The sequence below is a fragment of the Dysidea avara genome, chromosome 2 (genome assembly GCF_963678975.1).
Source record: "Dysidea avara chromosome 2, odDysAvar1.4, whole genome shotgun sequence".
Taxonomy (NCBI): Eukaryota; Metazoa; Porifera; class Demospongiae; order Dictyoceratida; family Dysideidae; genus Dysidea; species Dysidea avara.
Window position 1 is genome coordinate 15,282,175 of NC_089273.1, and position 20,216 is coordinate 15,302,390.

The 20,216-nt window shown below is 35.2% G+C and overlaps 1 protein-coding gene across 2 annotated transcripts in view; it reads right to left on the reverse strand.

The window, feature by feature from the left end:
* Positions 1 to 20,216, reverse strand: part of LOC136243416 (uncharacterized) — a 45,281-nt gene that overhangs the window by 11,924 nt on the left and 13,141 nt on the right. For both annotated transcript variants that reach the window (XM_066034933.1, XM_066034928.1), the window contains exons 4-6: positions 13,023 to 13,309; positions 11,468 to 11,527; positions 5,789 to 5,851 (exon numbers count right to left, since the gene is read on the reverse strand). The gene's annotated coding sequence lies outside the window, so the exon portion shown is untranslated. The remainder of the gene's footprint in view (positions 1 to 5,788; positions 5,852 to 11,467; positions 11,528 to 13,022; positions 13,310 to 20,216) is intronic.

Sequence of the window (20,216 nt, forward strand, 5' to 3'; positions counted from 1 at the left end):
TTTCTGTGGATTGCTCTTCAATAAAGTTGTTAGGTAAAGTGTTCCATTCTCTTAAAGTATTCGGAAAGAAACTTTTCAGATACGATACAGTGGAACTGACTGGGATGATAAATCGATGTTGATGGAGCTGTCTAGTTGGATACTGAGTTGGTAAGAAATAAGATGGTAGCTGTATGGAAGGAGTAAGCTGATGAACAATTTTGTGAAATTGGCTTAACGTATTAATGTGTCTTCTCTCTTGTAGGGTTGGCCATTCAAGGAAGTTCAACATATCTGTCACACTACTGTACCAACTAAAATCAGAAAGGACCTATCTTGCAGCATGTCATTGGATTTTTTCTATGTCATATATTAAGTATTTATGATAAGGGTCCCAGACACAAGCTGCATACTCTATAACAATGGCCTTATAATGGTAATGTAGGCATTTTGCTTGACATTACTACTACATTTACTTAAGTTGCGCCGAAGAAAATTTAAGGATCTATTTGCTTTAATGCACATAGCTTGAATATGATGCAACCATTGCATGCTTTCATGAAAAATAAGTTCCAGGTATCGATGTTGTTCTGTTACTTGAAGAGTTTCGTCATTTAAATTATAGTCATAATTAATGGGAGATGTTGATCTTGTACACCTTAATACTACACATTTGTCAATGTTCAATTGTATCTGCCACTTTTTAGTCATGGTACTGAGGTCTCTTTGAAGGCACAGTGAATCTTCTAAGGAATCAATTATCCTATACATAACGTAATCATCAGCAAATAGCCGAACAGTTGAGGAAATATTTTCATCAATGTCATTTATGTACAACAAAAACATGAGAGGTCCCAATATGGTTCCTTGTGGAACTCCAGACTTTGCGGGTAGTTTATTTGACACATGATTTTCTAGAGTTACTTGTTGGTTTCTTTTAGTCAGCCATTGCTCTATCCATTTAACAAGGTTACCAGTAATTCCATAGTGCTTTAGTTTATTTAATAGCCGTCTATGAGGCACTTTATCAAAGGCTTTGAAAAGATCAGATCTACTTGTTTCTTTTCATCCATAACTTAAAGAATGTCATCGGTTCTTTGACAGGAATGAGAAGGCCTGAAACCGTGTTGATGCTTATTAATGATGTTATATGTATGTACACTGTGGTATTGTGCATGAATCAGACTTAGGTAATATTTAACAAGTCAAACATTTAAAAGACTTGCACACATGTCCTTTCCATCTGGTGTTACACACACACATTGTGAACCATCTTGAGCTCTGCCAGAAAGTTCTTTTGTTTCATTTTGATATACCAGTATGCAATGCCGCATGGTCAGATTTCCAGTCCTCTGTGTAGAATTATACAAATCAATGTCGCATGGAAATGTTACAGTATAGGTTACTGTGTAATATTACAGCAGTGTTTTATAGGCTAGCATGCTATAGCTACGTACGTAAAACACAACTGCAAGTATTATAAAAAAGGCCATAGCTATTATTTTTGACTGACCAATTTTCCTTGATCTGTATTAGAAGAAAAAGTGTTAATCAATGCTGGATCAGTCTGCCGTTGGTTACACACTGAAACAATGTTTTGGCTCCGGCATGCAGCAATAACTAACTGTCCTTCTGAAAAATTTCTTGCTCAGACTGCTCAGCAGCTCATCAGTGACACCTAGCTATAGCTAGGCAACAACTAGCAACAAATAACTACAGTGGGAGTTTACTTTCATGGATTACACTCTTATAGGTTTAAAAAATATGCCTCCCCAGAGAAGTCAGACATGGCCTTGCACACTTACTTAATTAATCTTAATTATTAGTTTAATAGAATGTACAGTATGCATGTGATTGTACCTTTTGGGGATTTTCCAGCTGAGCTAACTTTCCAGTAGCTATCTAATCTTAAATCTACTGGCATGGCTAGTCTGCAATCTCTGTCCCCGAATCATCTGCACTCGCCTGCACTAAAGCTTTAAATTAACCAGTCTTACAACTTCGTGTGCGGCTAAATCTTCACTCTTGTCCACTTCAAAACAATGACACACTACATTATGCTGAGATATCTACTGAACTCCACTAGCTCTGATGAGGCCCGAAAACCCGCGAAAACATCAGCACTCACAAGCTTTCAGCCTTTAGAGCTTTGCACACGGAATTTAAAAAACACTCACGATCATGGAAATATCGATCCACGTGCACGCATGCCTTAATTATAACTCTTCAGGCCTGGTCCGTAAAATAGACCTGCTAAACACCTAGCTTGCTAAGCAGAAACTTCCGGTACGACGGTCCGGTCCGGTCCGTAAAATAGACACCCCCGTCTTTTTCTTCTTCATCTTCATTTCGCACACTTTGCAAAATTCGCCATATAACACGAATTCGTGCTCCGATCACAATGAAATTTGGCACACTTAAAGGGCTCATTAAGGCGGATCTCCGTACCAATGTTGGTAGGAATCCCATGAACATTCACGGAGTTATGAGCGATTATTTGCGTATAATAAGGTGGAAGGCGAGTGGAAGGTCTGTTACGCCTACAGGGTAAACCCCTTGGAGGAATGAGTTGATAATTGATATGTAGATGGAGTAACCATTGTAGGAGTGCCTTTTTGTGGTTTGAAAGGAATCGAGATAAAGACCATGGAGATATGATACAAAACCCAACCTGTGTCAAAATGATGCGATCGATTTTTATGAATAGCTAAATAAACTATTAGTTTTCACGTCTACCAGGCAAACCACTTAGAGCAATGAACTGAAAATCAGTATGTAACTGGAATAATCATCATAGAAAGTCCTTGCAGTAGTACAGAAGAATCGGATAACAAACCACTGAGTTATGATTCGGAACACAACTACGTGTAGCAAATGCGAGATCTAGATACTCTAATAGAACAGTCACTCTAATAAAGCATTTAGCTACGTTTATAACTTACTGCATTATAGAATTATATTACATTGCAAGTTATTCTGTGGGGAATTCAGCTACAAACAGTTAACCTGATAGACAATTCAGCTACAGGCAAGTCACCCTGTGCAGAGTTCATCTTGAAACAAATCACCCTGTAGAGAGAAGAAGTCACCTTGTAGAGAGTTCAGCTACAAAGAAACCATCATGTACAGAGTTCAGCTACAAACAAATCACCCTGTAGAGAGTTCAGCTACAAACAAATCATCCTGTAGAAAGATCAGCTAGAAGAAGTTATCTTGTAGAGATAGTTCAGCTACAAAAAAAACTACCATGTAGAGAATTCAGCTGCAAACAAATCACCCTGTACAGAGTTCAGCTACGAATAAATCACCCTGCAGAGAGTTCAGCTAGAAACAAATCATCCTGTAGAGAGTTCAGTTACAAAGAAACCACTATGTAGAGAGTTCAGCTGCAAACAAATCACCCTGTAGAGAGATCAGCTAGAAGAAGTCACCTTGTAAAGAGTTCAGCTACAAAATATCACCCTGTATAGAGAATTCAACTAGAAGAAGTCACCTTGTAGAGAGAATCCTGTAGAGAGTTCATCTACAAGCAAATCGCCCTGTATAGAGTTCAGCTACATTTCAAGTTACCCAGTAGAGAGATCAGCTGCAAGCAAGTTATCTGTGGGGAATAATTGACATGTAGTGACTGTACTGTATGTATTATATATATACATATATATATATATATATATATATAAATAATTTGTACATTTACTGATAAAATCTGAATTAGTTAAAGTATTTAAAATCTGCTTCATCTTTTTCTTCTTCCTGCGGTATAGAAAAAAAGATAGGTTAAAAAAGCCTCAAATACAAATACAAAAAGAAGGGAAATCTAATCCAAAACAGCCAAGCTGTAAAAAAAAGTACGGCCGTCAGAAAGGCTATGGTGAAAAAAGATGAGAAATCAAAGGTGGCGGCAAAGAAATGTCTGTGATGGTAGGTTAGTGGTAAAAATTTTAATAATGACAATGCAGGTGAATTTTTGCCAAGACCAAGCGGCACCAAATTCACCTGAATTGTCGTTATTAAAATTTTTACCATTAACCTACCATCACAGCCATTTCTTGGACGCCACCTTGGATTACACATCTTTTTTCACCATAGCCTTTCTGAGGGCTGCACTTTTTTTACAGCTTGGCTGTTTTGGATTAGATACCATTTACAGGAAGAAGCTAAAATCATTACGTGGATAGGTTAATCACGTTGATTGGTTTAGAGGAAATCAAGTTAAAGAACATAAAATACAGCATGAAAACAAACAGGGTGAAACAATTATGTTATAGAATTTTGCTCTAAAAAAACAAAACCTTGTCGTGCCTACCAGATAAACTGTTAAAGGAACAAGGGATGTCAGGCAGGCACTCACTGTAGATAGATTTGCTAATGTTAAATTCCCAGCCAACTATCAAAAGAGGCAACAAAATAATGCCAAGATAAGACAAAAGTTTACAGTTGAAAACTATACATACTGTATCTAAAATTAAGTTTACAGAATTACTGTATATGTGCTCAGGATACAAGCAAGTACAATATTATTGACCTTCTGGATAAACAGGATTGGAAAATTGAAATCATGATTTAAAATTGACCATATACCTCTTGAATCTAGTCAGGAAAGCCATCATACCTAGCTGGAATAAAAGTTAAGATTCAAAGTATTGAAAACACAGACAGCAGGTTCTACCTTTTGAGGCGGTCTGCAAATGGACTGAGAAAATGTCCAGGTTTCTTATATATATAATGACTGGTATTGGTTCTTTGTAGATTGTTAAGATGTAACTTTAATAGCTTCATGTAGAACCTTGGAGTGCAGACACAGAGAGGTCATCAATTTAGTGGAGTGAGAACCTCACGTCATTCTTCAGGTCGCAATAGTATTCTATTCAGGTCGTATGCAGGAAGTTTGAAAAGGGGTTTCCACTACACCTAAGTGACTGTTATATTACAATAGTTATATTACCTGACTGCTCTATTAGAGTATCTTGATCTTCAATTAAAATCATAATTCAGAACAATGTTATAAGTGTTGCTATCATGTTCAAACTATTATTTAAAAGTTTAAAATGTGTCCTGTTCCATGATAGATTCCAGATTCTGGAAACTTGAAGTTTCAATTTATTAATGTTTCGAGTAGTGTGTAAAATCCAAAGGTGTTTCCTGAAACCCCTGGAAACCCCCCTCGGTAGGCCCCCGCTATTAGACAAATGATAGCTCTGTTATGGCATAGACCTGAATAGGAATTATTGTGATGGAATGCAAGATTCTCCAAAGTACATTATTATATTATATTGTGTCACTATTCAGAGTCTCCCAGGGCAGGGAGAAGAGTAAAAATAGTTTTACATCAATCAAACGCCAGTCAAAGTGAGCTTAGGTCACAGATTGCGAGGAGAATGTCTTTGTCAATGAGTTACCTTCATCAGGCTTATACAAACACATCACTAATGTAGCCACACTGATGTACACATTTGTACCCTCATGTACAGATTAATATGTGCACTTATGCACATCTCATGTGCACTTTAGTACATTCATTCATGTACACCCTAGCTTGCACATTCAAGTATGCCCATGTACACTCATGTACACATTTGTACACCTCATGTACACTCATGGACTTTCTGATGTACTGGCTTACTAATGAACCCACTGCTACTACTACAGCTACTACTACAGCTACATAATACAGTTAGATTACTACAATTGATAATGTATGCTTTATTTAGTTCAGTTTCCTACAAGTCATGTTATACATATTTATATAACACATAACTTACAATTTTATGTACTATGTCACTGTGTAGCTACAACAAATATTATATACCTTTAGAGTTTTCATCCAGTGAGACGTTTGGAAAACTCCACTGATAAGAACCTTTGTACAATTCTGTAAAAATGAAGATAACAACAGTCAGTGCATTTGCGGTAAAATTGTCATAATCTGTTCTTTTTAACTTTTACGGTGTATTCATCTGATACTCATGTAACTTGCAGATATTGAATTACAGAAGATCTGCCTAAACAACAAACATCACTTATACTAGTATTTTTACCATTAAAGCCATTTATGTGATTTGGTTTTAATTTTTAAACTCATAACATTCAGCATAGCTATTCATCCATGCCAGAATACATAACACTCAAAAAGATAAAGCACAAAAATGAAGAGCATACAAAAGTGACAAATATAAAACAAGATAGACAACTATACACATATCAACTATTATTAGTCAGGAAATAAGACTTTATTAATGAGACAAACTACCCATGCTTGTGGAGTTGTGGGAAACTTCAAATAACAATTTGTTCCACCAGCAAGTGGTACTATTTTGGAAATATTGCTGTGTTTTGACCAAGTGACAGTGAAGACTATTAGCAAAGTAGTCCTTCATCAAGTATTATGAGCATGTGAGTGGCAAAACATTATTGTATAATGCATGTTGCAGACAGACACTGGCAACTAGAATAATGATGGTGAAGTGCTTCCAAGTTACAGAACTATATAGGCTAACATAGCTGTTCACATGGCACAGATAAATGGTCAAATGCTTAAGAGATGAAATGCCCTATTCTGTACAGGGATGTGGTGATTAATGCCAGCAAAATATCGGTATAGTAGGTATGTGTGGGAATTAGGACTTTTGCTAATATTCCTAGGTGATTATAAGGCTTATAAACAGTAGGAAAATCTACAGTTTGCACAATTACATTAAAAGATTAAGATACTCTAATAGAGCTGTCAAAAACTCTAATAGAACAGTCACTAAAATTAATCTAATAAAGCAGTCACATTGAAATACTCTAATACAGCAACCAGCTAAATAATATAAGACTATTTTAAGCTTAAACATCAATGAAATTGCAGCAATAAACTGGTATTGTTAGCCAATTATGGTGGCATAATTTTGGGAATAATGGGCAATTCCCAAAAGCATAATAGGTGATTTTTTAAGCACTGCTTAAAAGCATAATGCTCAATTTTTGGAGCATAATAACCTCATGCCTAATTCCATACAATTATGCTGTAAGCAACCAACTTGTTCACTTAGAAGAGGTAGGGTCTCCACACTGGTAGACATACTTGATACAAGGTAAAATCAAAGATTCCATCAACGCCGACTTAAAGTTAAACATATAGATTTTTGTGATTGCACCCAATGAGATATAAATAGTAAGAATACTTATGACACACATCAGACACATGAGCATTTCACTGAAGACAACTGCCATAATTCACTTTATTTTTGTGCAAAATATGTTTCCGTGATAAAAATTTTCGTGAAAAAATATTTTCGTATGATTTACATGAATGACTACGCTATTAAAGTAATTCAATCTTATGTAAAATCTTTCGTGTAAGAAATTTTCGTACAAGTTTTCATTATGAAAATTATTTTACAATGAAAAAACATGTCAAATTACAGTAACCAGCATTGCTGTGTAATGGCTTTTAAAGACTGGTCATCAATGATAACAAAAAGATATACTTACTTTCTTTTGTTGTGCTTGGAAGAGAACTACATCATACTTGATTTGCTAATGTTTAGGCCCAGAGTGGATTATAACATTCATCCATCAGACATTTACTGACCAATTAGCTCAAAGACCGCCCAATTACCTACTGAACCAGTCAAGGATGGCCGACCACTTTCTGCTATAAAAGATCAATATACTCTAATAGAACAGTCAGTGACTCTAATAGTGATCTGCAATGTTAGGATTTTGGTTTCAGTATGATATCGATATCATAATTGGTAAACTATTGAAATTTTGATACTTTTTTGGTATTTTTTTCTTTTGATTAATTGCGTGGGACAAATGTTTATAATTAGCAGTTAACTTTTATAGAATTTGTGATGAAGGTAATAATAAGCCTGGGAAACTGGTAGACACTTTTTAAAATGGCTATACTGTACAGAACTGAGCTTCATTTCTACCATGATTGCACAATCACACACCAAAAGTTGTAAATTACCAAAATAATACTCAATATAAAAAAATTGAACATTGTACCAAAATATTGACTGTACGATAGTGATATCAGTTTTAAAAAATATAATTTATTGAGATTCGATATGACATCGGTATTGCACTTTTCAATGAACTACAATCTGCACCATTCTACCAAATGTTCACACACTGATTAAGTGGCTTCTAAAGCGGGTTTTATATGTTCTGCAGCATATGACCATAGTTGATTAGCATGTCACAAAACATTACATTGGATAATTTGATATAAAATCAAAATAATGTATTATCACAGATTTATTAAACTTGAATGATGGCATGCTTATAAGCATGCTGCTAAGCATTGTCATACTATATTAAATCATGTCAGATCAACGTTGACTTTGATCTGACATAATGTCAGATCAATGAAGACTAGTTATAATCCTCTCTGTTCAAGCCATATCTTGCTCTAGGAAAACCACTTAAAAATGAATTCTATATTATGAGATAACTACTTCCCACTTCTTCACAAATATTGCCAGGAGTTGTGTCATCAGCAAACTACAAAAGATTACCATGGGAGGGCATATCATTGACATATACTGTACTAGAAATAGAAGTAGCCAAAAGGCACTTCGGCGTGAAAAAACAGGTATCCATTACTGTAAAAAAGGTGGGATATAATATGTGACCCTATTTTGGAAAATCATACATCTGGACACATTGGCCAATTTTGTTTTTTATAGCTACAATGAAGCACTGAGTGGTTATCTACCTTGTGTGAAAAGTTTGTGATGATACGTTGAAGCATTCCAAAGATATGGCCAATTTACTGTCTAATACATTACAAACTAACTTTTCATTATCAGTTTATAGAACTGAATAGTGATCAGATGTGACAAATTGATGACAAATCACTTTGTTGACAAAGATCACCATTCTTACAATCTAAAATTAATGAAAAGAGATTCTTGAGAGTTTAATCATGTGTTCTTTGTGCTTTTTCTCAATTAAATCACTTGTATTATTGTGTAAAGACAAGAAGATGTTTGGTTTTGGGAATGAACAAATCACCCAATTTGTAAGTTAATTGTTGTCCCACACATTGTGAAACTACTACAGTGTACATGGTCTGATATAATTCAGTATATCTCCTAGATAAAAGAAGCTATGGGTGTGAAATTCACAGCAAGAAGGCTTAATAGTTGCTTTATTATGCAAAAAAAATTATTTTAAAAAATCACTGAAAATTTCAATTGAGAATACCACAAATTTTGCATGTGACCAGATGTATGGTTTTCCAAAATAGGGTCACATATGGTGTTTCCAGTGGCTTATTGAATACAAATAAGCCTTAATATGAATCCTGTATTGTACTCATCTTATAGTTTAGTAGAATCTATATTATACTATTGCATGAATGGTTTCAGTTTATTTACCACGTTACCTGAAATACCTTATATCTAATATAATTCACACACTATACCATCTTATATGTGGTTTTAGTTCGTGTAACACATTAAACAAAGCTTTACATGAGATTGTTAGTATACTACAGGTTATATCAAGCTTTTTTGTATTCAATAATTCACTGGAAATTCCCATCTTACATCCACTCATTTTTCACAGCCCATGATAAAAAGAGCCCTTAGACTTGCAAAACAATCGGTGAAGTAATTAGTAAACCAGGCTAATTCAATTCCATGAACCCCCATGCTATGTAAACAGTAGTAAATAATCAATTGAGTTGAATGCTTTCCTAAGATCAAGGAAAGCTGACCATATAACTTTGCAATAGCCTTAAGCACAGCTATGTTGATAGTGACAAATAGAGGCAAGCTCAACTGCATTCTGTATAGCATAATTGTTTAGATAAATATGCATATAATCAGATATAAAAAATAATGATGATAAGCCAATTAGGATGTGCACAGCAGAAAAGAATCACTCTACGTCCTAGTCACTGATCAACAAATTATTAGATGTGTGAATTACTCTACAGGTAATGTTGGCATCATTATCAAGTTAAAATACCTTCAGTTTTCATAGTATACCACATATACCATATATATAATAGAGTCAGGCTGTTAAATTAATGTGCTTAGAATTTTCAGATAAAACTTTTGTAAAAAATCATGCTATCTGTTAGGTGATTACACCTATTAAATAATTATGGTGTGTTAACACGGAATCGCTACACTGTAATGGAGGAGTTAGTAGTTCATGCCAGTCACCATGCCAGTGTGTATGGATATTTGACTGGTTGAAATCCTTTGTAATGAACAAGAATGTTGCAATCCAGAAAGCTGATTTGCTGTATACACAGTGAAGAGAGACCTTAAGGGAGATGAAACTGCTAGAGGAGACATCCATTTTCCAGTAATTCCAGCATTTCTTCCCATGTGTAGCTTTGTTGCATCTTGAGCCTTGCATTTGACCATGTGCACTTATCAGTCATGGTCAATAACAAGAAAAGTGTATGCGTTTAACAAAATACGCTCAATAGACACATGTGCTAAAAAAAAAACAATTCTATGGTGAGCTTACTCACGAACAAGAGTACTGTATATACCATAAAACAGTCTACTTGATGTCACATTGTGTGAAATATTTCTTAAAATGAGGTCAACCTTACAGTTTTGGATTAGCTGAAAGCTGTTTTATCCTTTGCTTCATTCTGTGTTTATGTCGCCTTATCTACAATGACGTCACAGCCATAAAATGGCAGCGATATTTGTGGGACTTTTGTAAAATTTGTATGGACGACTATGGGAGGAAAAATTTTTATGATCACATCTCAGCCAAGAATGAAGATATCAAGCTATAACCCTCAGGTATGGCTATAAGACATTACAGCAAATATGTAGAAGTGATTTTTGGGTGGTTTTCAAACTAATGCTAGATTGTCAGTTACAGCCATACCTGCAGTGTAGAGTTCTATATCTTCTAGATATCATTGTCCAAAAGTTTTCTTCCTGTAGTCGCCCATACAAATGTTACAAAAGTCCCACAACTACAGTCATTTTTATATGTCTGACGTCATTGCAGATAAGGTCCATATCTCATCATCAGCAACATCGGAATTTGCATAATCTGGCAATTAACATGGCCTGCTCTAATTATATATCAGTCTGGAACATGACTAGTTAATTATGTGCATCTCTCTGCTTGTGTTTAATGTGCTCTTGTGTGGAACAGGGGCGGATACAGGGGGGGACCCCCTCCAAAAATTTTTAGTATACCAAGATCGAGATACTCTAATAGAGCAGTCACTCTAAAAACACAGTCACAGTACTAGAACACTGTGTAGTGAGCTATTTAAGGATTTTTATGTATTTTATCAGTTATAAATGCATGGTTGGTGAGGTGGGCAGCTATTGTCAGCTGGCCGTGACCTTTTTTTTTTTTTTGGTCTCACCTTATCAAACCAGAGACAATGTAGTGCCTCAGTTCATTTTTGACCCCCCTTTCTATAAGTCTGGATCTGCCCCTGGTGTGGAATATTACAATTATTAATCTACTCAATGATACAATTGATCATCTTCTTACTCACCATTTCCCTCTCCATTCTGCACAAAATTTCTTTGAATTAATTCAATGCTTTCTTCTGTACCTAAAGAATGCAATATACAATCATGCAGTGTTGTGGAAGTATAAACATCCTTCAGTCCATTGCTTAACATTCCAATGAGTTTGTTGGTGTATATCAAAAAATTTAACTATGCAGCACACAAAGTAATGTCTAAGTGACTAAGTAAAATGTAATATTTAGTACACCATGCTGTATTCTACCAATTGTGGAATCTTGAAACAAGGCCTATTCATATTAACTCTTGCTTCCTTAAAATTTCATATAAGTCCGTTAGATAGCATTTAAAATTGCTACATATATTACAATCCTGGATCAAATCCTTCTGTAACGTCATTGTAAATGTGTATATTCTGTTCATAATACGAAAATAGGGCATATGGGCACAAACTACTTGACTATTTTTTTGGTAATTTGTGAACAGCCATAAATTTCCTACTTGGGAAATTTTGAAGTATCACAACATCGAAATATTTGGCAACTAAATCCCACAATTTATTAGTTCATTTATAAAAGACGTAGTACACTTATTTTTAGCTTTTGAGCACCATCTTGTGGTTACGTTACGTTTACATTTCTGTCTTCCTGTCAATATACATACCCATGGTGTGGAATAATGGCTTCTTGGGCTGCACAACACACTACTGTGTGTCTTGATAATGTAATGCTGTGTCAAATAAGCCAGCACTGTAAAAAGCACAACAGACTAGAGTGTTATGCCAGAATAATATTAACATATTAGGTAAATGTTTTAAACTATCTAGCTTAATTCATTGAAATCAAAACAGATTATCCCTAATGGGGCATTTAGTGGAAAATTCAATGGCAATAGAGAGGTAAAATGCAGCGTACATAGCAGTGAAATACTCTAGTAGAGCATTCACCAATTAATATGTTATGTTGCTAACCTAAGAGCACACTGTAAACATAATGAAACTCTGAAGGGAATTAGTAAAAATTTTTTGAAAAGTCCAACAGTATCATGGAGGTTATATATATTTATTAGAAATTCTGCACTTAACAATGCATCAGCTGTATTGCTACATATAACATGATTCATGTTGAGCTGAGCTCTAAGTAAACACTTAGAAATAAAATTTGATATTTTCCAAGGAAAAGCTTTTCATCATTACTGATGATAGTATATAAAAGTGTCAAAAATACAATGGGTTTGGCTTTATTAAGAAAAGGAATATAACAGATGACGTACTGTACTTTGTAGGAAGAATATGGCAAAACTTTGGTTATTTACAAATAATATTGACATTTGAACGTAAATTATTCAGATGGTCTAATAGTACCACAAATGTTCTGGACTAAGAAATTGTGTAATTTCATCTATGTACGAGTTATTATAATATTTTTGAAGGCTGAGTTCTACATGTACACAAGCACTATACAACATACATACAGTACACACAGATAAATGCAAGTATCTAGTACTACTTGATGATAGTAAGAAGCTTTCCATATCCACTATCAACATTATGTGTGCATGCTTAGTTTACTACACTCTCACCTGTTTGAGTATTTTGAAATGATATGTTCCTTGTTTTAGGTTGATTTAACACGTCAATCAGAGGATACAATGTGTTAATTCCAGAATGACTGCCGCAGTAACACAACTTGACAATCAGAAAAGTGACAATTTTCTTCTTGATAACATTATGTTCATGAGATGATGACATCAATATATCTAGCTCTCGAAACTCTTCATTTGATAAAACTATATTTTCTAACATTTTCAAGGGGCACTGCTTAGCATCTGGTAAACAATTACATAAAAGAAAAAAGTAGTGCTCCAATCTATAAAGAACATACAATATATAGTAAACATTCTTTGTAGAAATTACTATATTAAACCATCATACATAATGCATGCAAGTAGAGCTACTTAGAGACACTGTGAGTACAGTAGAGCTACTGTAAGGTTGTACCAAAGGCAAAGTGAATTGATACACTAAGAACCTTTTTGTGGTGGATTTGGTGGATTTTGGAGGTGTCTAAGTTAGTTAGACCCTTTTCATGTTTACTGTGTGCACCTGCACTGGTAGCGTTGGCAATGCATCGCCACCTGAAAATTTATTTTTAAACCCGTAACTATTTTACAGGTGGAGTAATGATTTGTTTCTATTAATGAACGCTACATTTCTCTGTTACAAGCAGCTGTCAACAATGTTAAGGTACAACAACTACATAAAGGGTCTAAATAACTTTTACTTCAGACCATAGGGGTCTAAGTAATTCAGTAACCCTCCTTCGCTCAGACGCCACGACACAGGGCCATAAATTACTTAAACCCCTGTGGTCTGAAGTATAACTATTACATAAACTTTATAATATGGCCATTAAATGAATAGTTTACTGGATTAAGTCTTTCATTAACCATAATTTTGAATTATTTCACTTTGCTTTCCTAAGAAAACTAAAGTTTTCACATACATCATGCTGTGCCATCACCCCAGTACTTGTCACTCTTGAAAAATTGCCTCCTATTTAGAATGAGGAAGAACAGGTATACTGGCACATCATTCCAAGCATTCTTCATGTCTTGTTCAAAGGAAATTTTTTGCATATACAGTAAATAATATTTTCTCAAGCATGGGTACAGGAAATAAACTTACATAGGAAAACATAACTAAACCTGTAGCTAACCAGCTATGCATCCACAGCTGATAATGCTGGCTTTGCAAGGATATGAATCTAGATTAAAGAATTCCAAACCAGAGGTGTATATAAATGTTGTATTAGTTTGATCATCATTTAAATAACAATGTAACTGTCAGTTTCATTGACAATAGTTACAGCATGTCAGAGTGCAGTCTTAAGTTTCCCTTTTCCACTTATTATTTCTTCTAGCCATTCTTTCTACTGACCTATTTTGCTCAACATAATTATCTAAGTAAAATTATTGTTGGGTATTAATGTTCTTGCAATAACACAAGCCCACAAGAATGTGTGACTGTTTTATTAGAGTATTGATCTCTTCTAACTCTTATGATAAGCTGTTGTTCATGAATGTCTGATTGCAGCATCTTAAACTGTTTCATTCAAATACTATAGGTTGGTGTGTTTGTTCTCCAAAATACCCAAATATTTTGCAGGTGTTAAGTCATTGCTTTTAGTAGCAAAATTTTCAAATAAAAAATATTGGTTAATTTGGTGCTACATTCCTATCAATCACAGGTCCAGCAAGTGAGGTGCATAATAATATATTATGTTTTAGAGTGTATTGATCTTGTGCTCTTATTACATCAATTGTACTATGTAGATAGGCACCGAACAGTACAAATCAAAGGGTGATGCTAAATCGGTGTATTAATATCATTATCTGTTTATACGTACCATGTCTATGTTAAAAACCTAAATGGTACACATGCACTCTGTCGGAGTTTTTTTTTGTTACGGAGAGTGAGGAATAACTTAACAGTGCACCATGATGTGCTTTGGGAATCCTGCTGAGTTACAGTACATATTACAGTACAGTATATACATTAATGTTTTCATCAATTTTGCAGTAAAAAATATGCTGTGGTATCTTATATCTAGGCTTGATTACATTATACTTTTTCTGACAATTCTTTTTTATTCACCTATTATTTCTAAAATTATTCCCAAGTATTCCTGGAGTAATTCCTGGAATTGTAAAAGGCAAATGGATATTCTTCTGCACCTGAAAATATAACCATTTGCAAGCATAAAAACTATACCCAAAGATCGAAATACTGTAATAGAGCAAACACAACTAAACTTGTCTGACTGTTCTATTAGGGTAAGTGACTGCTCTATTAGAGTATCTCAATTTTTTGCCCGATTTTGTGCTAGCAGTGATTGTGGATGTTTTTTTACAAATTTTTCGGTGATACTACATGAAAAATGTGTGAATTATTCTGGAAGATCACCCTATTATTCTGGAATTATTCCTGATTCTTTTTACTACCAATTATTCCAAAAATTATTCCGGCATAATTTACGCATCCTTACTTATATCCAATTTGATGTTTCTTTCTGTGCTCTTCTCAAAAGAGTTTTATTTACCAAGTGTGGTACAGTAAGGAAAATTCAAATTAATCAATGGGAAATAAAGAGTCAACGGTACAGTGGGCATGCACACTAGTACTAATGGGTTTGACTTGTGTTCTGGGTTGTTCAAAGGGGGGGCAGACCATGATCAGGACATGTAAAAAATCATTGTTTGCCATTGCATAAGGCTGCTGAAGATTAGATTCACAGAAAAACCTTTGGTAAATTATGCATTGGGAAATTATCTTGATGCTTTTGATGCTTTGACTCTACAAAGTGTCTACTGAAAATTCTAGTTGCCGCTGTAAGCAAGCTACCTACACAAGTAAGCCAACTGTGTAAGCGAAGCTTGCCAAAGAAAAGAGAAGTGCTGATGCCCATATAGTAAAGACAATTGGACATACTGTAGAAAATGTTCTTCAGCTTAATGCAAGTGCCTGTGCTACAACTACCTTTGCTAGTACTGATATCTCTACCGATGTAACTACTGTACATGCATATATACATTTTCCTTCTGCAGAGTGTGAAAAATTAAAGAAAGATCTATACAGAAGAAACTTGAGGCGGACTGACAAAACAAGTCTTAAAGCCCATCAAATTTTGACTACTATTTTAAGGTTTGAAAATTATAAACTTTCTCTCTGAACATGATAACCATGCATGCATCATTTCCTACTTCTGTAAAAGTCCTTAAAAATATTCCTGATTTTGATAGAATTATTATAGCTTATGCAAATAGGAGATATGGTAAAGCTATAAGACAGGAAAGATCAGACTTAATAGCATTTTTTATAATGATTCGTGGTGGAGGAAACACAAATCGACCTGAATTGTTGTTATTAAAAGTTTTTCCATTAACTTAGCATCACAGCTATTTCTTGGCATCCTCTGTTCATTTCATAATTATTTTCACCATGATCTTTTAGGGGCTGCACCTCACACAGTGAGGAGTGGGCCTAAGTGCACTATGGTGTGATTTGACTTAACAAAACAAGATATTTCTGAAAAAAATGGTTGAATACTTCCAATTGCATGTTCCCAAACACATTGTGGTTTCATTTTCAATGCAACTAGGAACAGTGTTCTCTTAGCTCTATAGGTCAGCTGCATTGCATCTCTACATTACTTGTGTTTAATTAAATGAAAATTCAATGTAACTGCATACTTTGTACATCTCGTATGCAAGAGTAGTAGTAGTAATGAATCTCTTTCTCATTGTGCATTAAAACATCAATTTGATTCAATTTCTCTTGACTTATATCATAATTCATCTCAATTGTCATAATTAAACTTTTTGTCATTAACCTATCATAACAGCAATTTCTTGGCCATTACTTTTTACACCCTTGCCTTTTTGGGGACTGCACCCTTTTTACAGCTTTGCTGTTGTGGTTTAGATATCACTTCTTTTATTGCAAGCCAAAAAGTCAACCATAAAATATTAATGGCTTTGGGGCTCCCTTTAACTTGTTTTTTTCTTTACTGCAGGAATTGTTTAACAAGATTGTGTGCATAGCTTTGTGTCTGATTAACCATTTGTATTTTTAAAACTGAATAATATGATTATAAGTCTCAGCACCTACTATATTTTCATTTAAACAAAAACTTGACATGATGAGCTCTGGGAAGTTACAGGACATGGATATAAACAAAGGCCTGGAGCGACAGAGACCTTTATTTTTGAATTATTATGTATGTAGAGTACGTGCTGGTATTATGAGACAGCAGGGGTTATGGGACACCTTGACGAATCACCACGATTTTTGCATCAATTACCCTCCATGATGAAGTAAACATACCATGTAAATATGGGCTAAATTAAGTTGCCTGGTTTTGCGGTACATATGATTTATCGCAAAATTTAGCCTAACTGCAATCAGGTAAATTCTGAATGCTGCACATTTTCGCACTACTATGTATACTAATACTAGCTAGCTCCACTTTCCACTAGAATGAGTACTCTAAGAACCTTCAGATGTGAGAAACGCCAAATTTTACCTGTTTGGTTGGTTAAAATTCACCTCACTAACCTCTGTTAGTAGCATAGCTTGCAGAATAAAGGGGGCGTGGCTTAAAACGTTTCCAATGTTCAACATCATACGTGAGTTGAAACTGATATTAGAATAATTTATATTTCACTCATGAATTGATGCAGTAAAACGTTTTTAAAGTCAAGTGTCTCATAATTGCTGCAAGTGTCCCATAATTGGTTAATTGACTGTATTTTGTTTATCCAGCATTTCTTGCTGGTATACCATGATTTTGAACAATTTACTACACCAATAAATAGAGCAATAGTGACTGTAACTACATCCCAAGTTTCAATGCTTTGGGTGATTTACTTTTGTTTTTACAAAGTGTTGAATGCAGGTGTCTCATAACCCATCCAAAGTCCCATAATTGGGTCATTGACCATGCCATGCTCTACTGTCTACTTTGCTGCTCTAAACAATAATTATTATGATTAAATACCACCCAAAGATATTAGGGTAGATACACTACACGCACCAAAAATTTGGAGGTCAACAACTATTTCCTTCCGGAATAGCATGTGGTTGCATTTTGGTGTCTCATATATGCAGCATCTACTCTACATCCATAATTATACAACCGTAACAATAACGCGGTTAACATTACATCATAAATAAATAATTAATATTAGAAAACTACGAGGCCTAGGGACATAAACTAACTGGGGATAGAGTCGCCTGTGAACGAAGGCACAAACGTATAATCGTTGCACCCGTTCGTGCTGATGACTTGATTATACGCGTAATTCTATATAACACCCAGTACCACACCCTTGCTTAATTACAGATTGCGTGAAGGAGAAGATTGGTGAATGTCCGTGGAGTGACTGCAGGAGAGGCCAGAGGCCACTTTACACGAAAACAAGAAGATTACAAGTAAGTATATTGCTAACTATTATGACACCATTGAAATCACGGTACTTGGTCATTTTCAAGTGTCTTCCATCAAGAATTTATCTAGTTTGTTAAACTTTGTTCAAGCTGATATAAGGATTTCGAAGCACATTATTAAGGAACGGTTAGATGCTGCTGCCTCTGCCAGTATCTCTGCCTCTCAGAGAATTTTTCTAGCACGAAACTGTACAGAGTGGTGCACAAATTAGACAGTTTTATTTTTGTAATTACAGTAATTAGTCTTTTTTGTTGTTGTTGTTTTTGCCTTGCCATGCCCACAGTGTAGTCCTCTACTTTTTGTGTTCGCATGCTGTCCGAGGTTTCACATGCCTATTTGTTTTGTTGTACATCTTTTCATCACAATTGTTAATGATGGTTATCTCTCTTTATGTTTGTAACGTCTCAAGTCTCCTTGCCAGCTGCCAGTCACATAAAATATGTAATTAATTAACAATACAAGAAAACATTAAAACACATGCCACGCTCTTTACAATACAGTTACATATAAAATACAAGTAAACAATTCTGTCTTGTGCAGCTGGCATGGCGAACTTCCTTTGTGTTGGTGTCAGACAATTCAATACAAGCTTAAGGCCACTCCAAATAAATTCTCTGTTTCCCGTCCTGGACTCAAGCATATTTGCATGCGGGTGGGCGGTTCATTTCCATTATTTCATTATACGATTGGCAGCTTTTCAAGCCATTATTTTCCTGGCACAACCATAAAAGCATGTTTAAGCTTGTTCCTTCCTTTTTAAGTTGCAAAAATAGCACAAATGTGAAGTTTGTGCCGGATTGATAGCAATGCTGACACGTGAGTTGACACTGTTTCATAATGGCTTTTACTGAGTCTGTCAGTATGCAAGAATAACCGGAAAATAATGGAAGAATACGGAATAATGGAACATTTAGAGCTGACAGTAACTAGATGCGGGTGGTGGACGGGAAACAGAGAATTTATTTGGAGTGGCCTAATCTTTTTTGCCTTCACCTGGCTTAGCTACTAGAGCTTGGCTGTTTTCCTTTATATGGTTTATATGGCTTGCATACTCCTACAGTATTGTGTAGCTATCTCCTGCAAGTTGTTTATGCATAATTATAGTGTCACCCGTCACTGTGCCATTGCTACACCACTGATGAACCTTATTCAGCTCTAGTTGATGTTGATACCGTACTGTATATTGGCTAATAATTTTTATCCAGTGGCGGATACAGGGGGGTTGCAATGGTTTCAGCTGAAACCCGCTCTGAAAATAGCGCACGCCCCAAATTTATTGATGAGTCGTCATGTGAGTGATAAAATCGCCACGTGTGTTATAGAAGGACTCTGTACTGGCAAAAAACTTCATACTTTAGCCTTTGAAATCACAATTACAGTGTGGAATCTGAAACCCCCTCTGAAAATTTCTAGATCCGCCACCATTATCTGTTGATGTTGCCTATAATGTATTGCTACATACAATCTAATCAAAAACAGCCAAGCTGTAAAAAAAGGTGCGGCCCCCAAAAAGGCTATGGTGAAAAAAGATGTGAAATCCAAGGTGGCGGCCAAGAAATGGCTGTGATGGTAGGTTAATGGTTACATTTTAATAACAACAATTCAGGTGAATTTGGTGCCAAGACCAAGCGGCACAAAATTCAGCTGAATTGCCGTTATTAAAATGTAACCATTAACCTACCATCACAGCCATTTCTTGGCCGCCACCTTGGATTTCACATCTTTTTTCACCATGGCCTTTTTGGGGGCCGCACCTTTTTTACAGCTT